This window comes from Loxodonta africana, chromosome 1 (assembly GCF_030014295.1).
Source record: "Loxodonta africana isolate mLoxAfr1 chromosome 1, mLoxAfr1.hap2, whole genome shotgun sequence".
NCBI lineage: Eukaryota > Metazoa > Chordata > Mammalia > Proboscidea > Elephantidae > Loxodonta > Loxodonta africana.
Window position 1 is genome coordinate 74,449,689 of NC_087342.1, and position 23,046 is coordinate 74,472,734.

Sequence of the window (23,046 nt, forward strand, 5' to 3'; positions counted from 1 at the left end):
CAGACAAAATGGTGGCTGTCAGTGTAGGAAGAAGTAGTCATAGTCTGGAAATATTTTCAAGAAAGAGAAAAGAGAAATTTCTGACCAACTGGATGTGAGGTATGAGAGAAAGAATGAAATAAATGATGACTTCAAGGTTTCTTAGCCTGAAAGACTGAAAGAATTGAGTTGCCATTAACTGAAATGGTGAAGATTGGATGTAGCAGGATTCTTAGAGAAAAATGGGAGTTCGGTTTTAGACATGCTAGCTTTTAAGATGCCTAGTATAAATCATTCAAGTGGTAATGCCAAGGAATCAGTTGTGTATAGAAGACATGAGGTTAATGGAGTGGTCTAGACTGCAGATACAAATGTGTGAGTTGTAGACATATAAACCAAACCCATTTTCATCAAGTAGTTAAGGGCTTGGCTACTAGTCAAAAAGTCACCAGTTCAAACCCACCAGCCACTCCACAGGAGAAAGATGTGGCAGTATGCTTCCCTAAAGATCATAGCCTTCGAAACCCCGTGGGGAACTCTACCCTGTGTCCTATAAGGTTGCTATGAAATGATGTAGGCATGCAAATTATTTAAATCACGAGAATGGGTGAGATTACCAGGGAGTGAGGGTATGTAGTGAGTGTATATAGAGAAGAGATTCAAGGACCAATCTTTGGGAGATTCTACTATAGAATGGGTGAGGAGAGGCAAAACAAACACAGGATATTGAGAAGGATAAGCTGGGGAGGTAGAAAGATAGTCAGGATAGCAGTGTCTCCAAAGTAAAAAAGAAAAAAAAGTTTTAAGACAGTAAGTGTGTTTATTGACACTGAGAAGTTGTCTTAGTTTCCCAGTGCTGCTGTAACAGAAATACCGCAAGTGGTTTTCTTTAAGCAACAGAAATTTATTTTCTCAGTTTAGGAGTCCAGATTCAGAGCCAGCTCTAAGGGAATGCTCTTTCTCTGTTGGCCCTGGGGGAAAATCTTTGTCTCAGTTTCTATAGCCCCAGGGTTCCTGGGTTCCTTGGTAATCCTCACATGGACTTCAGTCTTCTTCCCTGTTTGTTCTCCCTTATCTCAGTGCCAATCTGTTGTTTTTGTATCTCAAAAGTAACTAAAGAAATATCCTACACTGTTATGGCCTCATTAACATAACAAAGAAAACTGCTTCCAAAATGGGATTAAATCTTCAGGTGTAGGGGTTTGGATTCCAACACATATTTTGGCAGGACCTAATTGAATCCATAAGAAAAGTTAAGAAGGATAAGGTCTTGAAAGAGTGAGAAGTCATTGGTAATCCTGACAAGAACTTTCCAAGAACTGGTTGTGTCAAGAAAGCAGAATGCAGGGGATTTAGAAACAGCAGGAGAGAAACTGGAGACAGTAAATCTGCATAATTCTTTAGAGGGGATTTTTTATAAGACCATCTGAGAAATAGTATAGTAGGTAGAGGGATGTGTTGGGTCAAGAGAGACCGTTTTAAGATAGGAGATGAACAGCATATTTGAATGTTCATGAGAATAACACGATAGGAGCAAATTGAGAAGTTTCACACATTCACTCTAACTTTGGCAGGGATCTAGATAATGGTAAGAGGGGAGAGGGGAAACTCCCTTCATGGGCAAATATTACACTGAAAGCCAACTGGTAGTTAAAATTTTTTAAAAAAGGAAAATATGTATTATGTTTAACTGTGATTACTTTAGCAGCTAAACATCAATTTCCACAGCTGTCAAGGGCAGTGCAAGAGGTAAGCAGACAGTCAGGTAGAGGACATCATCAGATAAAGTGCTTGACGGCCTCACGGATATGCAGTGTACTGGACCCTGAAAAAGGGAGAAGGAGAAAGAGATGCTCAAAAGGACAGCCACCATCAGAGGCACGCCCCACCCCCAAGTCCGTCCCCACTCCCAGTTTGCTTTTCTTCACTAAAATTTCTGTCTTAAGGGTTTATGTCACTTGTTCCAAAAAACTGTTTTGCCTTTTTTTCTCCCACCCCTGCTAAAAGGGGAGCAAAGCGGGTATAAGTGTGACTAGTGAGGATTAAGGAAATTAAGTCAACACTTGATCCAGATTTAATGTCACAGAGGCTATTTTCAAAGCTCAGCTGAGTGCAAAGGAAGGACAGCAAAATCTTTTTAATGGAAAAGCAACTTCTTCCTTGGCCCCTACGGGGATCGAACCCACAAACTCGGCCTTACCACCAACACTCTAGCTAGCTGAGCTAAGCAGCCACCCGTGCAATGTTTCCTCCACATTCAGAATGCACAAAGATTGCTCCTTCCCTCTTCACTCATCCAAAGGATACTCTCTTTTACATAATCTTAACTATGACTAAATGACACTATGTTTTCAACCTTCTCTTTATGTTTTCTATTTCCCCTTTCCGCACTTCCGCAAGGAGAAAAAGAAACACAAAAACTCTACCTCCAGCAGGAATGAATTCACTCCTTCTATAGAACATTAAAAAAAAAAAAAAATTTTTTTTTTTTTTTTTTTTTATAGAACATTAGACGTTCTGGAGCTCGTGGATTTCGTCCGGACAGAAACATTCACTGGAGACACTCCTCCACACCCCCATCGCCACCGAAGGATTTAGTTGATTAGTTCCCAGCTCAGGGCATGAGAATTTCTTTCCAGATGGGAAGGAACTTCCTAGGTGGATCTGCCCTGCTGGCTCCTGTATCCCGGGGTGATGCCACTTGTCTGTGCTTCGTGAAAACGTCCTGCGGTGTGAATCTCTGTTGGTCCATTTTGCGATTTTATTGTCATTAGCTGCTTACGAGGACTGTATTTTCTGGTTCTTCACTCTTCTGGCATCCCCGGTGCCCGCACAGCAGGGTGGTTGGCTCAATAAACTAAGTTCACAATTGGGAAAAGGCATACAGTAAATCATGTTTGCAATGTTCAGGTCCTAGAAAACCAGAAGAAGGCTCTAGATTTTGCTAAAAAGAAAATATGTTCCTTTAATCCTTAACTGCAATTTTCTAACAGTGGAGTTCAAAACGCTCAGATTATTTCAGACGTGTCAAGCTGCTCTCTCTTTCCCAAGCACCCCCAGAACAAAAAGGGACTCCGGGGTGGAAGAGAAGCACAGACACCACTATATTCTGTGGGCTGATCTGGGGGCAAATGCCATCTCTAAACTCAGCACAAAGTGTGTGGGTCAGCCATGCCAGGTGATGCTTAAGGCAGAACCTGGAAAAAGGCAGCACACTCCTAGCTAAGAAGAATACAAAAAGTCTGTTAGGGGAAAACTGATTCCAAAATGGGACTGAATCTCCAGGTATAGGGGTTTGGATTCCAACACATACTGAAAAGGAAGGGTAGAAGAAAGAAAAGTATGTCAGTGTTTACATTCTCCTCCAGTAAATCAAATAAATGGAACAAGGAAACTGCAGACATATTACAAAAAACTAGGCGTGTGTCAGGCAAAATATAAGGATGTTTGATGCCCCATAGCTGGACAGTATAGAGCCCAGTCTTGCAAACCACCTAAATCCCTATGTATCTGGCCCTGTTGGTTGTCATTCCGGGGTCATAACCCTGCAGCTGCTGAGCCCCAAGTACTGACATATGGGCCTCCAGAGTTCAGTCCTAAGAACCTTGAACACTGGCTTCTAAAGGATCATTTTCTTTCACTAGAGAGGGTAAAAATATACAGGAGAAATTGCCATGGGACAGTATTGAGGAGTTTCTTGAAATCAAATCCTCCCTTCCCCCATGCCAGCCTGCTTGTCTTTACAAAGGAATTGGGTACTTGGGAGTGTGGTTAATTTTAATACACAAATAGTATGAGTGAACAAATCACACCGTCACTGTGACAATTTCCTGAAGGACAAGGCTTTGAGATTATCCAGCCTGGGACATCTAGAAAAACTCTAGTTTATCCTGTGCAGAGAAGTTGTGACTGAAAGCAAGTTTCCTTGTAAATGCGGTGATTGTGTTTGCCCAATGCAGGAAAGACCTTGCTTTGCAACAGGATGGGAAATGTCTGTTTTTTGAAAGTTAGAACTGAACTCGTTTTGTATCAGAGATCCTCACTTCTAATCCCACCAATAAAAACCAAACCAAATCCCTTGTGGTCCAGGCGATTCTGACTCCTAGTGGCTCTATGGGGCAGAGTAGAACTACTCCAGAGAGTTTCTAAGTGGAGCCTGGGGGATTTGGTTAGCAGCCTTAGCATTTAGCCACTTTGCCACCAGGGTTTCCACCCATCATCTGAGTGTATGTATTTTGATCAACGTTCAAAAAACCTCACACCCTCTCTGAAGTCCTGGGCTTGAAAGCAGGGCAGTGTGTCCCTAGAGACATTGGCATCCAGGTGATTGCTCCACCCCCAGGGCTTGCCAGCCCCTCCCATCCTCCCAATTGTCTTTAATTCCCTGGACTCCAAGTGGGTGGAGGTGGGTGTCAACAGAATGAGGTGCCTCCCCCAGAAATCCCAGGCTGCAGGGGCAGTGGATCAGGCTCCCTTCAGAATCCAGAGAGAGGGATTTACTGCTTCATGCCAAGTGAAGGTTTCAAATTCTAGAAGGAAATAGCTCCTCTGCAATGAGACAGTGGGGCCTTCAGAGTCAAGACCAATGTCATTAGGAGTCTCCATTGATTTTTTTCTTCTTGTCAAATGTTTTGTTCATTTGGTCTAATTAACATGATGTTATTAATATTGTGAGAAGGATGTCTGGTGCATTATATACCAGAATGATGCCTGGTGTATTTAAAATAGAGTAAGAAAGTCAATAGTAATGGCAGCACAGTGCAATGGGGAGAGTAGTAGGAGAAAGGGCCAGAGAGGAAATTGAGTGGGGAGCAGGGAGATTACGCAGCACCTTGCAGGTCAGTATAAGTATAAGAATTTTGACTTTATTTTTTTATTTTTTTGAGTGCAGTAAGGAGCCAGTGCTGGATTTTAAGCATTGAATACAATAAGGAGTCCTTTTGGGGTTTTAAAAAGGACCCCCCTAAGCGTTCTGTAGAAAGCATCTTTTTAAAGTAAATGGAGGAAAACTCAAGACATATTGAGAAATACTAATAATACTCCACATCCGAGAATATTACGGCTTGGGGAATGTTAATAAGAATTAAAGTGTGGAGAAGTGGCCAAATTGCAGATATATTTGAAAGACAAAGCAATGAAAGTTTTCTGAGTGACTGGATCTGGGGAATAGAACAAAAATGGAGTCAGTGAAGATCCCAAATTCGTAGTCCTAACCAGCTGGAGGAAGAGAGCTGCAGTTAAGTTAGACAGGGATCAATATGGTTGGAACAGTTTCAGAGGATAGATATGAAACTCGGTTTGGGATATGTTAACTATAAAATGCTTATTGTAAGACTTCAAAGAGGAGATATCCATTAGGCTAGAGGTACACAATGGCACTCAGATGAAGACCATGGGAAAGGGAAATCATTAGACAATGAGTTTAGCCAGGGGATTAGAAAAAATGGAGAAGAGAAGAGGCCTAAGGATTGAGCTCTGAGACATTCCAGTGTTTACTCAAAAGCCAAAGAGGTCTTTGGATCAAAACAGGCAATGTCATGTTCCTCCATAAAACAGTCACTTCTTTCCTATTCACCACATTCAGATTAAAATCCAACCTCCCTACTGTGAAGGACCCTCCCTGACCTCCCTGTTTCTGCACCTATTATTCAACTTAGTTTCTCTTTTCTGCACAGTCTGATTGAAACCTACAACTGCAGCTTCCCACATTCCACTTACTCTCTATTCCATATTCACCCAAGGCTTGAATTCCCCCTCCATTCAACTACTCTTCAACAACTTTACTTATTTTTTAAATTCAGTAAAGTATAGATTAGCCAACAATTAGTCCAGCAAGTTGTGATCAGTAGGACTCGGGATGATGCCTCTTTTCTGTGCTTCTGTGAGGAAACACTGTGATTCGTATCCGTCATTCTACTCAGTAAGTTTATTATTACTAAATCACTGTGGGAACATTTGTCTTCAAGATCAATTGAGGTGTCCCTTCCCTTTTTCTAGTTTGCCATTTCCCTAAGGACATCAGGTACTTCCAGTGACCACAATGGGATTGGGCTGCTCAATAGTTTCTTTAAAATAAACCTTAAAGCAATTTTTGAGAGAAGTTAACAAACTAACATGTGTGTCAAATGGAATCTCTGTTTATCCTGCTGATCAGATCTCAAAAAAAAATAGGCAGGCTTGAGATTGTGCTAATAAGAAAGAAACATACTTTTCCCCTCCTTACCCACAATATTTTCATCAGTTCGTGTTTTAGCTGCCACAGAAGGAGACATACTGTGTCCTTTTTCAGAGGCTGAGAAAGCTCTCCTGTCAAGAGTTTCTAATACTTCCGGGACAAGCACATTTTCGTTGGTGAGCACTTTCACCAAGATTCTGCCTTCAGAAAGTTTAATTTAGAACCTAGTAGAAAGCTAATTGTTTCCAACATCTTGGGGAAGGACAGTGATTTAAGACAGCTGAAATGGAGTGAAGAAGAAAGAAGAGTCAGGTACATCATGAAGGTCATTTGCCCAGTATAAAACAGATTAAAAGGTATCGGATACCGAGTTTATCGGGTATGAGTGAGACAAAACTGAAGAGAAGTTCATTTGATGTCTAATAGACTCACTCGCCACAGATTTCACTTCCACAAAGTCCACACTACGGCCACGACACAGAACTGGGCACAGCCTGACACCATGCCCTGTGGACCTCAATCGCTTGCGCTACTACCGGGGCACAAAGTGCAGAAGCCCTACTGAGCTCAGATGGTTCGCACTAGTTCCTAAAGGTTCCAGTTGGGACACCTGGAGATGAAGATAATTACCCCTTGCACCGCCAAAGAAATGAGCCTAGAACTTATGAAGAAAGTCATTGGAACTCGCCCGAGATTCTTCTACCTCGTGCTGGGAAAGGGATAGGGTCATTGGGCGTGTGCTTGGCTATGATTTATCTTGTTCTGATATTGTTGATTGTAAGAATCGGAAAGTGTGAGGGGAGAAAAATACTGTTCAATCCTGCAGACGTATCCTGATACAAAGGCACAAATTTCAGATTAAGCATCTTTCAAGCAGAAAGGTATCAGCACAAATAGGTTTCCGTAGTGTAGTGGTTATCACATTCGCCTAACACGCGCAAGGTCCCCGGTTCGAAACCGGGCGGAAACAGACTGGTCATTCTTTTTTTGAGTTCTGAATTTGCCCCAGAAACTCTTCATCTGCATATGCTTAGGTTTCAACCAACGCCATAAGCTTCACGTTGCCTTTTCAACCCCAGACTTTAAATCACCAGAATAACATAGCCCACTTGCTTCCTTGTCTGCCCACAGCACCTTGACAGGTCCTCGGTTTTCTATTCGGTTAGAATGTATTGTGCACCCACTGCAGTAGCTAGCCATAGGAGGAGGCGAGGTTCCCATCAGTTCTGGGCACAAGATTCAGAGTGAAGTGTCCTGAGACTGCAGTGTGGCTGCTGTATGCAAGAAGGATCAAGAAGCCAATTGTAACTGCAGCAGAGTGAGCAAGGTGGAGAGAGTAGCACGACCAAACAAATCCAGTGGACGCTTGTTAGGTCTGTCAACGCGTCAATGTAAGGAGAATTTTCTAAGAAGAGAAATGATAGTGTTTTATTGCGGAATAGGTAACAACAACAACCCAGGTCAGGGTATCACTGGGAGGTCTTCAAATTCTGAAAGAAGAGAAGTATTTTTATGCATGAGGGCTAGGGACCACAGATGAGATAGGTAAACCTGTTGTTGTCAAGTTGATTCAGACGGATGGCGACCTATAGGACAGAGTAGAACTGTCCCATAGGATTTCCAAGGAGAGGCAGGTGGATTCTAACTGCTGACCTTTTGGTTAGCAGCCAAGTTCTTTTCTTTTTTGAATATTTTTATTGTGCTTTAAGTGAAACTTTACAAATCAAGGTAGTCTCTCATACAAAACCTAATATACACCTTGCTATATACTCCTAGGTACTGTTCCAGTAATGAGACAGTGCACTCTTTCTCTCCATCGTGTATTTCCGTGTCCATTCAGCCAGCTTTTGTCCCCCTCAGCCTTTACATCTCCCCTCCAGACAGGAGCTGCACACATAGTCCGAGTGTCTACTTGATCCGAGAAGCCCACTCCTCAGCCGTATCATTTTCTGTCTTATAGTCCAGTCCAATCCCTGTGTGAAGAATTGGCTTCAGGAATGGTTCCTGCCTTGGGCTAACAGAAGGCCTGGGGACCATGATCTCCATGGTCCTTTTGGTCTCAGTCAGACCATTAAGTCTGGTCTTTTTAGAAGAATTTGAAGTCTGCATCTCACTGTTGTCCTGCTCCTTCTGGGATTCATTGTTGTGCTCCCTGTCTGGGCAGTCATCGGTTGTTGCCAGGCACCATCTAGTTCTTCTCGTCTCAGGCTGATGTAGTCCCTGGTGTATGTGGCCCATTCTGACTCTTGGGCTCATACTTACCTCCTGTCTCTAGTGTTCTTCATTCTCCTTTGCTCCACGTGGTTCAGACCAGTTGTTGCCTCTTAGATAGCTGCTTGCTAGGGTTTGAGGCCCAAGACGCCACACTCCAAAATGGGATGAAGAATGTTTTCTTAATAGATTTTATTATGCCAATTGAACAAATGTCCCCTGAAACCATTGTCGCCAAACCCCCGCCCCTGCTACAATGGCCTTTGAAGCATGCGGTTTATTCAGGAAAGTTCTTTAGCAGCCAAGTTCTTAAAAACTTCACCACCCAGGCTCCCTGAGATACGTAAAAGGTGTAAATAAACCTTCCATAATGTCAGTGAATGATCACAGATTTTGGGAGACAAATGGTATGCACAGACATCATTTCAGGGAATATTCTCATCTTTCCCTTTCTGGAACATTCTTATCACTTGCTTGTGCAAAAATCACAATTTTGTCATACATCAGTTACAAGGGATTTTTCTGAGATGAAAAATATTTTTATCATATGACTACATAGTCGTTCACTTAAGGTGGGGTTCACCTATTTTGAAAGCAGAAGAAAAAAAGGGATAAAGCACAAAGCGAAGTTTCAATTCATACGTGCGCCAGTGGGTCATGCCATTAACCCAGTTTTAAGGTGCTCTTTCACAAATAACTCCTCTGATCATGAATCTCCACTGAGAATTCTTAATACCACTACATTCATGCTTTCTTTTCCATGGACCCCTGGTGGTGTAGTGGTTAAGAGTTCAGCTGCTAATTAAATGATCAGCAGTTTTAATCTACCAGCTGCTCCTTGGAAACCTCATCGGGAAGTTAGACTGTGTTCATAGGGTTGCTATAGGTCTGAATCGACTCAACAGCCATGGGTTTGAGTGCTTTTTGTTTTCTTTTCTTTTGCATGGATGTACTCTATGGATGTTTTCCTTCTGTACTTAAAAGATCATATACAGACGCCCTCTTTTACCATGCCATAACTCATATTCTTTGCTTCTGTGATGGTCTGGTTGGGGGTACATATAAAGCAAGGCCAGATTTGAAGGAATAACTTGGCATTTTCAAAACACTAACTCACGGTTTGAAACTAGAATTCCCTACAACTTTGGTTTTCGTAGGCATATTAAGAAAAGGCGTATCAGGCATAGGAGGCACTGAATGAAGTTAAGTCGCTTTTTGGAGAATTTTTCTGATATGTTGTTGCATTTCTCCCTGCAGTGTTTACCTAGTCATAACAAGAAGTATTAGCAATGGCACAGACAAATACTAAACAAAATCCTTAAAATTCAGCAATGTGCATGAGGTCTGATTCCTTGATGTGAAGTTGTCTACTTCAGATCTAGTCAGCTTCTGGCCACTGGGGCCTTTGGATAGAATCTTGAATTTCCCAGAAGGACGGTGGGTCCAAAGGGATGTTCTTGGCTTTCTTAAATTGAGATAAAATGATCCAAGGTATAATTTTTGGAGCTTGCTTGTACATGGAATGGTGAAGAGAGCTAATTATGGTCCTTTTCATAAGTACAATAGAGTCAAATATATTGAAATATTATGGTCAAACATTTTCAGGGAAAAGTAAAATTTACTTGCAAATGTCAAACTTACAAATGGCTACAGATGACTTATAATAATTCTAAAAAGTGATGGACTTGATGGAAATGTATTATATAACTAATGTAAGGTTAAACGAATTTAATTAAAAATTCTTCAGATAAAAATATTGCTAATCATAATGATTAATGAAATTTCAAAGAGCTTTAGATATAACATATAATCATCTTGGGGCAGAATATTAAATACTTAGGATATACCAAGAATATACCAAGATTACTAAGGTTTTTTTTTTTTTTTTTTTAACAACATCTGAATAGCAATAAAAAATTTTCCGGATAAATAATGTGAATTTCCCATTAAAACCCTTTCATGCCATGTGGGCCAGAACCTGCCCACAAATATTTTTGAGATCAGGTTTCTTGGAAGGGGAATTTTCCCACTGAAAGTATTTGCTGTCCTCCAGTGGGAGCCTGATCAATGTTCAAAAGATGAAAGAAAAGGTCTTTGGTGAATATTTACTAAGGTAGGAGGCTTAGGTAGGAGGCAGTGTTACCAGGAAGTGTGACTGGGTCAAATTCTTGTCTCTTTTGGGTTTTGTACAGCTTGATAAATTTAGATGGATGGATTTTATTTAGATTTTTTGACTAAAGCTGAGAATTAAAGAAAAAGTTGCTCAGAGGAAAGAAAACACAGGTACCAATAGGAACTCATTTTCCCAAAGTGATTCCTGAAATTCTAAATTAGTGTATTAGGACAGATTTTAAAAGGCACTTGAAAGAGAGATTTATTTCCTAGTTACTTGGAATAGAAGGGAACTTGAGTCAGCTTTGTTATCAGAAGCAAAGAAGGAGGAAGCTTTGGCAATGAAACAGAGAGGGTAGGAATTGAAATTTAACCCTGCAATTCTTTATTCTTTATTCTGTTTAGTAATTTAGAGACAGTGTCTTGCAAGAAAGGAAAAACCAAAAAAAACAAAACCTGTCTTTAAGAAGCTCAAATAAAAATCCAAATACAAACTTTTGCCTACAAGAATCAAAACAAGAACCAAAAAATCTACCCAAGGACCAAAGAAACAATAAAAATTGCAAGAACCCAAACAAGTCTACAGTACAACTCAAAAAACTTTGATGCAAGCAAGCAGAGTTCATTTTCATGAGGTTATTTAGGTTAAGCAGACCCTGAGAAATTATGGAATTGGAGACCAGAGTCTGGGTCCTCAAATTCGCGGGTGTGTGAAAGATAACGCAACATCAAATCCCACTTGTGACACTGAATACATCAAAGTGTAAAACTAACAAGAAATCTGTAAGGAGAGAAATGGTAGATTTTATTGTAGAATAGAAAACAACCAAAACAACAACCCAGCTTGGGGTAACACTGAGAAGGACTCCTGTGTTGCCTTAGCACTGGGAGGTGCTTCAAACTGTGAAAGGGGAGGGAGAATTTTATGCATGAGGACTGCGTGTTACACATGTGTTCCGTATGAGTCACAAGTAAACTTTTCACAAGGTCAGTTAATCATCAGATTTTCTGTGAGCAAAATGTGTACATAAACAACTTTCTATGGAACAGTATGGTCATTACGTTCCTGAAACATTCTATTGCTTGCTTATTCATGAACCACAACTTTGTCATACATCAGTTGAAAGTGTTCTTTCTTAGAACAAAATATATTCAGCATAGAACGAATATGTAGTTGTTCACTCAAGAGGTAGAGGATGCACATATGCTGAAAGCAGAAGAAAAGGGGGTATAAGACAAAGGGAAGTTTCGATTCAAACGTGAGTCAGTCAGTCATGTCAAGCATCTCAGTTTTAATGTGTTCTTTCACAGGCCTTTATTTATTCATTCATTCATTCACTCATTTATTGAAATGAGAAGAGTCTGTTTTGGCTTCTCTTTCATGCAGTGAATTGGGCACATGCATGTTCTTTTTTTTATTGAACTTGAGATGAAAGTTTACAGAACAAACCAGTTTCTCTTTAAACACTTAGTACACGTATTGTTCTATGACATTGGTTCACAATGCACGGCATGTCAACACTCTGCCTTCTCCACCTTGGGTTCCCTATTGCCAGCTTTCCTGTCCCATCCTGCCTTCTAGTCCTTGCCCCTGTGCTGTTGTGCCCCTTTAGTCTTGTTTTCTTTTCTGGGCCTGTCTGATCTTTGGCTGAAGGATGAACCTCAGGAGTGACTGTATTACCGAGCTGAAAGAGTTCCTGGGCGTCGTACTCTCAGAGTTTCTTCTGTCTCTGTCAGATCAGTCAGTCTGGTCTTTTTTGTGAGTTTCAATTTTATTCTACATTTTTCTCCAGCTCTGTCCCAGACCCTCTTTTGTGATCCCTGTGAGAGCAGTCAGTGGTGGTAGCTGGGCATCATCTAGCTGTACTGGACTTATTCTGGTGGTAGATGTGGTCCATTGGTCCTTTGGACTAATCTGTCCCTTGTATGTTTAGTTTTCTTCATTCTTCATTCTTTCTTGCTCCTGAAGGGGTGAGAACAGTGGAGAATCTTAGATGGCCCCTCACAGGCTTTTAAGACTCCAGCATCAACTCCCCAATATAGAATGTAGAACATTTTCTTTCTAAACTATGTTATGGCATTTGAGCTAGATGTTCCCCGAGACCATGGTTCCCACAGCCTTCAGCCCAGAAATTTGGTCCCTTATAGAGTCTGGTTGTGTGTGGAGCTTCCATGACCTTGTCACAGGCCATTTTTGAAGGCCACCGTTACTAATAAAATGAGGAGATGATGGGATTTAAGAGCTGAAGTAACTCTTTGTGACATATTTTTTAAAAGTCCCTTTGCCTGTTCTGTGGAGAATATTTTTTACAGAGAAAAGAACAGATTCGAGGAGATCTGTTAAGTCCCTTTCCTCATGCTACATGTAAGAAATGCCAATAGCTTGAATATCACACCCCCCCCAAAGTCAAACTTTTTGCCATTTTTGTTATTGAGTTTAACTGTCCCAATAAGGTTTCCAAGGTCTGCTGCTGGGTTCAAACTGCTGAGCTTTTGTTTAGCAGCCATTGCTATTAACCACAGCTCCACCAGGGTTCTGGACGTAATGTAAAAACGTAGAGGACCTTAAATTTCTATAGGTGCCTGACCAGAAGTAGTGAGACTGAAGTAAGGTCCAGGGGCTAGAATCCAGTTTTATACAAAAGTTTGTTAAGGGGTAATAGTTAAAGCGGGAATCCATTTGGCGTGGACATTTGTTAAAATCATTATGAATAGTTCCAGAATGAAATGAGAGTACACACTGAAACTCATGGTTTATTGTTTCTTATACCTAGGGGAGGAATGGTCCATGAAGGGTACTTTATCTTAGCCAACAAAGAGGCCATGCTATAGGGAAATTATGGTCTCACAAAGGAGCATATTGCAATTTCTGACAACCCATTCCAAGTCCCTAAGCGAAGAGTGGATGTTGTTGGGTTGTTCCGAAGGAAACATCCCCATAGTAACTAAATGGTACATAACCAACATAGAATCCTTAAACCAATCGTGTATCCCCATATGTTATGTCTCCTGTCTTTGACAATAGTGTAATTTTTCTTAATTTACTTCCTTCTGTAATAGTATATTAGAGAGTCTCTGATTGTGATTCCAGGGATTCTGCTAGTCTCTTGTGTCTTGTGCACACAGGCAAATCTCTCGTGGGAATGATCATCTTTGTCTTTGCTCAACAAAAATCTCTTTTGAATAAATTTGATTCTGGGGTCTTTTATCCCTATGCAAGACAAGATGGTGGCTGTCAAGTTAACAAGAAGTAGTCAGAGACTGGATATGTTTTAAGACAGAAAGAAGAGAAATTCCTGACAAAGTGGATATGAGATATGAGAGAAAGAGTGAAATAAATGATGATTTCCAAGGTTTTTTGCCTGAAAGAGAGAAAGAATTGAGTTGCCATTAACTGAAATGGGGAAGATTGGATAGAGTAAGATTATTATAGAAAAACGTGGGTTCAGTTTTAGACATGCTAACTTTTAGATGCCTAGTATAAAACGTCCAAGTGGTAATGCCAAGGAATCATTTGTTTATACAAGACCTGAGGTTAATGGAGTGGTCTAGTCTGCAGATACACATTTGTGAGTTGTAGGCATAGACCAAAAACCAGTTTTAGTCAAGTGGTTAAGAGCTTGTCTGTTAGGCACAGGGTCACCAGTTCAAAGCCACCAGCCACTCCATGGGAGAAATTTGTGGCAGTCTGCTTCCATAAAGATTATAACTTTGGAAACCCTATGGGGTAGTTGTACTGAGTGCAATAGGATCTCTATGAGATGATATAGGCATACAGATGATGTAAACCATGAGAATGGGTGAGATTACCAGGGAGTGAGTGTATATAGAGAAAAGGTTCAAGGACCAATCTGTGAGATAATCTACTATAGAATAGGTGAGGAGAGGGGAAACAAACAAAAACTATTGAGAAGGATGAGCCAGTGAGGTAGAAAGAGAGTCAGGACATCAGTGTCTTGGAAGTGAAATTAAAAAAAAAAAAAGTTTTAAGACAGTAAGTGTGTTCATTGACACTGAGAAGTTGTCTTACTTCCTTAGTGCTACTGTAACAGAAATACTACAGTTGTTTTCTTTAAGGAACAGAAGTTGATATTCTCACAGTTAAGGAGTGTGGAAGTCCAAATTCAGGCCACAGCTCTAGGGGAATTCTCTCTCTCTCTGTTGGCCCTGGGGCAAGATCCTTGCCTTAGTTTCCATAGTCTCTGAGTTCCTGGGGTCCTAGTTGATCCTTAATGTGCTTCTGTCTTCCTCGGTTTGTACTTCCTTGTCTCAGTGCCTAATCTGTTCTTTTTGTATCTCAGAACTGGTTACATTTAAGACATACCCTACACTGATAATGGCTTCAGTAACATAACAAAGAAAACTGATTTCCAAAGGGGATCAAATCCCAGGTATAGGGGTTTGGATATCAACACAAATTTTGTGGGGACACAATTGAACTCATAACAAAAGTCAAAGAAGAGAAGGTCTTGAAAAAGTGAGAAGTCATTGGTGACCTTGACCAGAAGTTTCCATGAAAACATAGTGTCAAAAAAACAGAATATACTGGATTTCAAAAGAACAGGAAAGAAACTGGAGATAGGAAATCTGGATAACCCTTTAGAGCAGATTTTGTTATAAAGCCATAGGGATATGTTGAGTCAAGTGAAACCTTTTTAAGATAGGAGACAAAGAACATGTGTGAATGTTCATGGGAATAACAGGATAGTTAAGAGAAAAACCAGAGGTTTCACACATTCACTCTGACTTTGGTACCTTTCTAGGTCCTGGAGAGCCAGGAAAAAAAAAAAAATCTGTCTTTACAGACAGAAATTATACTGGAAGCCAGCCAGTAGTTTAAAAATAAATGAAAATATGTGTTGTATTTGACTGTCCTTATTTTAATAACTAACAATACCATGTTCAAGAGTAGGAAAGCAAAGTGTAAGGGATGAATAGACACTCAGGTAGAGGAGATAATCAGGTAGAGAAAGTGCTGTGTGACCACACGGAGACACAGTGAGCTGACCCTGAGGAAGGGATAAGGAGAATGAGATGCTCAAATGGACAGTGGCCGTCAGAAACACACCCCATCTCCAAGACCATCCAGACTCCTGGCTAGTTTTCGTCACTAAAATTTCTGTCTTAAGGCTTTAAGTCAGTTGTTCCAAAAAAAAAAAACAACGTTTTTTCTTCCTCTGCCCTCCCCTCCGCCTCCCAAAGAAGGAGAACAAAGAGGTTTTAAGTGTCACTACTGAGGCTTAAGAAGATAAAGACGACGTTTGAGAGAGATTTGATGTCACAGAGGCTATTTTCAAAGTGGAATCAGGGGTGTAAAACGAGGACACCAAGATTTTTTTTTTTTTAATGAAAAAGCAGGTCCCTTCAGTGGCCCAAACCCACGACCTTAGCGTTATTAGCACCTCGCTCTAACCAACCGAGCTAACCGGCCACCACTGAGACAGCAGTCTTCATTTTTCAAAAGTACAAGGATTGTTCATTCTTCACTTGTCCAAAACATAACCAAACACAGCCAGTGCCGTGGATATACTCGCTTTTAAATAATCTTAAGTATAAAAAAAAAAATCTTAGCTATGATTAAATCACACTATTTCTTGAAGCTTCTCTTTATTTTTTCTATTTCCCCTTTCCTCACTCCCGGAAAAAGAAAAAGAAACAAAATCTCTACCTGCAGCAAAGATGAAATCGCTTCTCCCATGGAAAATAACTTACTACAGCTCTTCGATTTCGTCCCAAGAGAAACATTCACTACAGAGGGCTCCTTCATCCTACTCTAGAAAGCCTTTGAGAACTATTCAGATTGCCCCCAAGAAGAATCTGGTAGATTGGTCCCCGCTCACGTCGTGAGAATTTCCCTCCAGAAAGGAAAGGAAAGTCCCGGATGAATCTTCCCTGCCTGTTCCTAAATCTTGGCCAGATGCCCCTTCTCTGCATTCCGTGAAAACGCCCTGCCGCGTGGATCTGTTGGTCCATTTTAGGATTTTATTGTGATTAACGGCTCATGTCACTGTTTCCTTTCCCTGAGACCGAGGACTGTGTTGTCTAGTTCTTTACTCCTCTGGTATCCCTGGTGCCCACACACCATGGTGGATTGCTCAATAATTTCAGTTCACGAATGGGAAAAAGTGTACAGAATATCATCTTTGCTGGGGATCAGGTTTTGGAAAAATAAACAAAGGCTCTAGCTTTTGCTAACTGGCCAATATATTCTTTTAATCATTACCTGCAGGATTCAAACAGTGGAGGTCACGACGTTCTGATTCTTTCGGAGGTTTCAAGCTGCTCTCTCTGCCCCAGCCACCCCCAGAAAAATGGACTGTGGAGTGGAGAAGCGCAGATGCCACCATCTTCTCCCTACTCATCTGGGAGCAACTGCCATCTCTAAACTAAGTACAGAGTGTGTGGGTAGGCTATCCTAAGCGATACTTAAGGCAGAACTTGGAAAAAGGAAGCTCCCTTCTAGCTAAGCAAAAAGCAAAAAAAAAAAAAAAAGGAATGTTAGGGGAAGATAGTGAAAACTGCGGGAAGACGAAAGAAAAGGAAAATATATCATAGTTTTCCTTCTCCTCCAGTAAATCAAATAAATGGAAGAAGAAACTGCACACACGTTTCATAGAATTAGGCACTTGTGAAGCCGAACATAAAGGTGTGTGATGTCCCAGGGCTGGACAATGGAGAGTCCACTTTTGAAATTCACCCCCCACCTCATGTATCTGGCCTGCAGCTTGACATTACAGGGTCACATCCCTGCAGGTGCCCGGCCCCTAGTGAGGACCCACGGACTTCCAGAGTTCAGTCCTGAGAGTCTGGGGCCCTGGTTCTTAAAGAATAATTTTCTTTCGCTAGAGAGGTATACACATGGGACAATATTGAAGAGTTTCTTGAAATCAAATGATCCCTTCCCTCTCGCCAGCCTGCCTGTGTTTATAAAGGAATCGGGTCCATGAGGGAAAACTTTGTTATGAATAGTACAGTTTGGTTGTTTATTTTAATTCGAAAAAAGTGTGAGTGAAAGAAGTGTACCATCACTGTGAGAATTTCCTAGAGGAAAAGAGGGCTTTGAGATTATCCAGCCTGGGACATCTAGAAAAACTCTATTCTGTAAAGGGAAGGCCAGTTTCATCGTAATTGCGGTTACCGGGTTGCCGAATATAGGAAAGGCCTTGCTATGAAACAGGGTGGGAAAACATGTGTTTTTGAGCTTAGAAAGGAACTAAGTTTATACGGGAGAGTCTCCCTGCTAACCCAACATATAAGATCCCATATACTGTGACCAACGCACCAACTCTCCTGCCCTCTGTGTGGTCCTGAACTGGAAAGCAGTACATCTTGTCCCTCAAAAAAACCCACTGCAAGTCAGTAGACTGGCTGAAACTCTGGTCTTCCACCAGCTCCCAGCGATTGCAAGCGCCTCCCCTGCCTGGTTCCTCTCTGTTTCCCTGGTTTCCAAGTGGGTGGAGGCGGGTCTCAGGATAAGAAGTTGCCCGCCCCACAGTTCCCGGTCTGCGTGAAGCCCCTGGACCTGGCTCCCTTCAGATTCAGAGCCTGGGATGTCCAGGTTTTCTGTCAAGGGAGGGTTCCAAATGCCTAGAAGGAAAGGGCTCCGCTTTGAAATCGAGCGCTAGGGCCTCGGTTGTCAAGTGTCATCAGAAATCTCCATCAATATTTTCATCTTTCCAAAGGTCTTGTTCATCTGGTTTAATTAACATGATGTCGTTAATATGTTAATTCTTAAAAGTGAAAGACTTTAGAGGAATTATTTATTTAACTAATGTAAGGCTAGGTTTTATTTGTTTGTTTTAAGGTTAAATAAAGTAAATTTTAAAAATTTTAGGTGAAAATATTTTTAAAACATAACAGTTAACATTAATTTCAGAGACCTTCAGATATAACAGATAATAATCTTGGAACATAATATTAAATAGTTAGCAAATACCAAGATTATATCAAGATTATTAAGTTTTTTAACTTCTGAATAGTAGTAAAAAATTTCATGAGTAAACAATGAGGATTTCCCAGTTAAAACACTTTCATGGCACGTTGGAATAAAAGAGTTCACACATGGGGATTTTAGGATCCTTGGAAGGGAACTTTCCCACTGAAAGCATTGGCTGCCCTCCAGTGGAGGTTGAAAAACGGTAGAAAAGTTCTTGAGAATATTCACTAAGGTTTAGGTATGAGGCAGTGCATCCAGCAAGTCTGGTTGGGTCAAACCTTTGTCTCTTTTGGCTTGTGTACAGCAAGGTAAGTCTTATAAGCATAGTTATGGATTCCTGTGGGTGATAGGGAGCCCTGGTGTCTTTGGGTTGTGGGTGTGTGTGCCTCTGTGTGTGTGTGAGATATTTGAAAAATCAATGCAACTAAATGGATTTTGCAGCTTGTGCTGGAACATGTGTTGCCCACAAAGTATGTATCAAAATTCATGACTCAAAACATAAATTCAGAAAGACCTTGATTCAACATGACTGAAAACACATAGCATCAAAATTTTTTTCAAAGGAGAAAGTAATCATGTCTTGAAAGGCAAAACTATCAATGTTGATGACGCTAGATTGAAAGGAAGCAGTACCTATCTAAGTTAGCAACTGAAATAATAAAATCCTGACATACAAATTTTAACTCAAAGAAAATGTGGTAATCTCAACTTGACAATGTGTTTCATGTAATTCATAACATACTAAAGAAACTTTTGTAGTATTTTTCTCTTTATGTAATAGAAACAAATCTTTTCAAAACTGTCAGGTGTTTAACCTCCTTTCAATTTTCTACAAGTTTCCTCCAACCTTCTACAACTACCTATATCCATCCAAATTCTTTTAAGAAAACACATTCCATACTTAAAGACATGTTGGAGACTGCTTTGAATTTGACACATTAAGAAAATGTTACATATTATGTGAAACCTTTTGTCAGAACAAATTTACTTCATTAATTCTTGGCAGTATTAGGACTACTCAATTTCTATAAGCACTTTCTATCATTTTATAATTTAACATTTTCCAATAAGGTCTATGACCCATTTTGTCAATGTTTTGAATGGTTTGAGATAAGGCTCTAAATTCAGCTTTTTGGGTGTGGTTATCCAATTGCCCCGGCACTATTTGTTGAAAAGACAGTCCTTTCTGTGTTGAATTGCCTGAGGATCGTTGTTTAAAAAAAACTCAATTGCCTCTGATCAGAAGATTCTGTGTTTCACTCTGACTGCCTAAAAATCTTACAGAAAAAAAAAACAACTTGTATTTTTCGTTTACAAAAATTAATTTAATTTTCTAAAATAAATATTTTTGGTTGTAAAAAATACTATTCAGTTGAGCTGATTTTGTTAATATTTTTCTCTTTGTTTTATTCTTTATAATGTTTCTAACATATCTCACTAAGAACAATGGAGTTCTACAGTCTGGGGAAACAGATTCTGCTTTAGACATGCCTATAAAGGTCTAAGTCTCTTGCCTCAACTCTGATGGGCCATCCCATTTCCAGAGCTCCTCATGGGATCAGCTCAGGCCTTGTTGTTTCCTGTCAACTTTTCCCCTCCTAATCCTGCTTCTCTCACACCCTCACAGGTACTATTCCCATAGTATTCCCTAATAAACTTCCTGCACACAAATATCTAATCCATGTGACTACAGATTGTGCCAGGAGTGGTCCAAGGAGCCACACACTAAGTGGGATTTTGTAGCTGGCTTACTCTCCATTCATATGGCAATGAAGACCCCAATCCTAGCGCTGGGTGGAATATGGATGTCCTCAGCATGTTGTAGTAGTGTAATTGTTAAGACATCTATCCGTGTCCAACTGGGATAGGATGTCAATGCATCCAGTACATACAATAATGTAGACATTTAAGAGTTCTGGGGAAGTAGGACTGATGGCTCTCCTCGAATGTCATTGAACCACTAAGAAAAAAAAAAAAGAAAAGCTAAAGTTGATTAATTTCTAATTTAGACAAAATGTAATAGACAGAGTACCTCTGTGAAAGCATCTAAAGAGACTTTTATCTCCTGAGCCTTATATTGTCCATGGATATTTGGACTGTCAGGACATCTGTAGAGGATTAATACATCATTTTAATTAGACCAAATGGACAAAGCATTTGGAAAGAAGAAAAAAAAATGATGGTGACTCCTGATGCCTACCTCCGTGCCAGATACATGGCGTAGCAGTGGTTTGCAAGACTGGACTCTATACAGTCCAACCCTGGGACATCCAACATCCTTATATTCTGCCTCACACATGCCTAACTCTTTGCAATGATACAGGGAAGTTAAGCTCTCACAAAGCAATGTATTGCTATTTCCTCCTGACTGACCTGAGAAGCAATAGCCAGTTGCTAAGCCAAGAGCAGGTATTGTTAGGTTGTTCCCAAGGGAACCTTCCGAGAGTAACTAAATGGAACCTAGCCAACAAAGATTCCTTAAACCAAGCATGTCTTCCCATATATTCTGTTTCCCACCTTTGACAATGATGAAATTTTCCTTAATTTACTATTTTCTGCAAGAGTATATTACAGATGCCCTGTTTATTATTCTGTGGGTTCTGCTAGTCTCTTGTGCCCAGTGCACACTGGAAGATACTTCATTGCAACGACTGTCTTTGTTTTTGCTTAATAAAAATCTCTTTTGGTTAAATTTGTTTCCGGAGTCTTCTCCTACCATGTAGAAGATGGTGACAGTCAAGGTAGTGAGAAGTAGTCAGAGTCTGTATATATTTTAAAGACAGAGACAAGAGTAATTTCTGACAAAATAAATGTGAGACGTGAGAAAAAGAGTGGAATCAATGATGGCTTGAAGGTTTTTTGCCTGAAAAAATCAAAGAACTGAGTTGCCACTAATGGAGATGGATATAGCAGGATTATTAAAGAAATATTGGGAGTTCAGTTTTAGACATATTAACTTTTATATGCCTAGTAGAAAACATCCAAATGGTAATGCAAAGGAATCAGTTGTATATACAAGAATGGAGTTTAATGTAGCTGTATGGATTATAGATACAACTTTCTGATTTGTAGGCATATAAACCAAAAAAATCAAACCCTTTACTGTCAAGTGGCTAAGTGCTCAACTGCTAATGAAACAGTCACCAGTTTGAAATCTCTGGCCATCCCATGGGAGAAAGATGTGGCATTTGGCTTCCATAAAGATTCAAACTGTACCCAACCCATTGCCGTTGAGTAAATCCTAACTCAAACTAAGCTATAGGACAGGGTAGAACTGCCCCATCATGTTGCCAAGGCTAGTGGATTCCGAACCCTGACTTTCCGGTGGGCAAACAAGCTCCGTAATGTTTACAGCCTTGGAAACCTCATGGGGTAGTTCTACTCTGTCCTATAGGGTCACTATGAGATGATTTAGGCATATAAATGAGTTAAACCATGAGAATGGGTGAAATTACCAGGGAGTGAGTGTATATAGAAAAGAAGTTCAAGGACCAATCTGTGAGACACTCTACTATAGAACAGGAGAAGAGAGGCAAAAGACTGAAAGAATATTAATAGGGTTCACCAGAGAGGTAGGTCGAAAGGCTGTCAGGACAGCAGTGTCCTGGAAAGAAAAAACAAAGTTTTAAGACAGTAAGTGTGTTTATTGACACTGAGAAGTTGTCTTAGTTTCTTAGTGCTCTTGTAACAGAAATCGCACAAGTGGTTTTCTTTACAGAGCAGAAATTCTATTTTCTCACAAGTATGAAGGTTGGAAGTCCAATTTCAGGGCATAGCTCAAAGGAAGGTGCTCTTTCTCTGTCAGCCCTGGGGAAAATCCTTGTCTCAGTTTCTATAACCCCAGAGTTTCTGGGTTCCTGGATGATCCTCACATGTGCTTCTGTCTTCCCCACTTAGTCCTCCCTTGTCTCAGTGCCTAATCTGTACTTTCTGTAACTCATAAGTGGTTACATCTAAGACATACTCTACACTGATATGGCCTCATTAACAAAACAAAGAAAACCCAATTCCCAATTCCCAAATGAGATTAAATCCCCATTACAGGGGTTTTCATTCCAACACGTATGGAGGGGACACAACTGAATCCATAAGAGAAGTCAAGGAAGAGAAGGTCTTGAAAAAGTGAGAAGAGTCATTGGTAATCTTGACAGAAAGTTTCCATGAACTGGGGGTGTCAAAAAGCCAGAATGTAGTGGATTTCAAAACAGCAGATGGGAATCTGGAGATAGCAAATCTGGACAACTCTTTAGAGGAGCTTGTTTTATAAAGTTCTCCGAGAAATAGGGCACTACCTAGAGGGAAATGTTGGGTCAAGAGAAGCATTTTTAAGATAAGAGACAAATGGCGTATTTCAACGATCGTGGGAGTAGCACGATAAAAAAGAAAGTCAGGAGAAAATCAAGAAGTTTCACACATTCACTCTGACTTTGGCACTGTTCTAGGTTCTGCAGATCCAGAAAAGGAAAAAAGAAAATCTGTCTTCATGGACAGAGATTATATTGGAAGCCAAATGATAGATTAAAAGAAAGAAAGAAGGAAAATATGCATTGTGTTTCACTGGGATTACTAAAAAACTAGAAGTACCTATTCCAGCAGTAAGAAAAGGCCTCGCAAAGGATGAGGAGACAGTCAG

General features: G+C 40.4%; 1 non-coding gene across 1 annotated transcript; it reads left to right on the forward strand.

Moving 5' to 3' along the window:
* The first annotated feature begins 7,051 nt into the window (after window positions 1–7,051).
* TRNAV-AAC (transfer RNA valine (anticodon AAC)) lies at window positions 7,052–7,124 on the forward strand. The gene has a single exon. It is a non-coding gene; the product is annotated as a tRNA-Val (tRNA).
* Window positions 7,125–23,046: the final 15,922 nt, after the last annotated feature.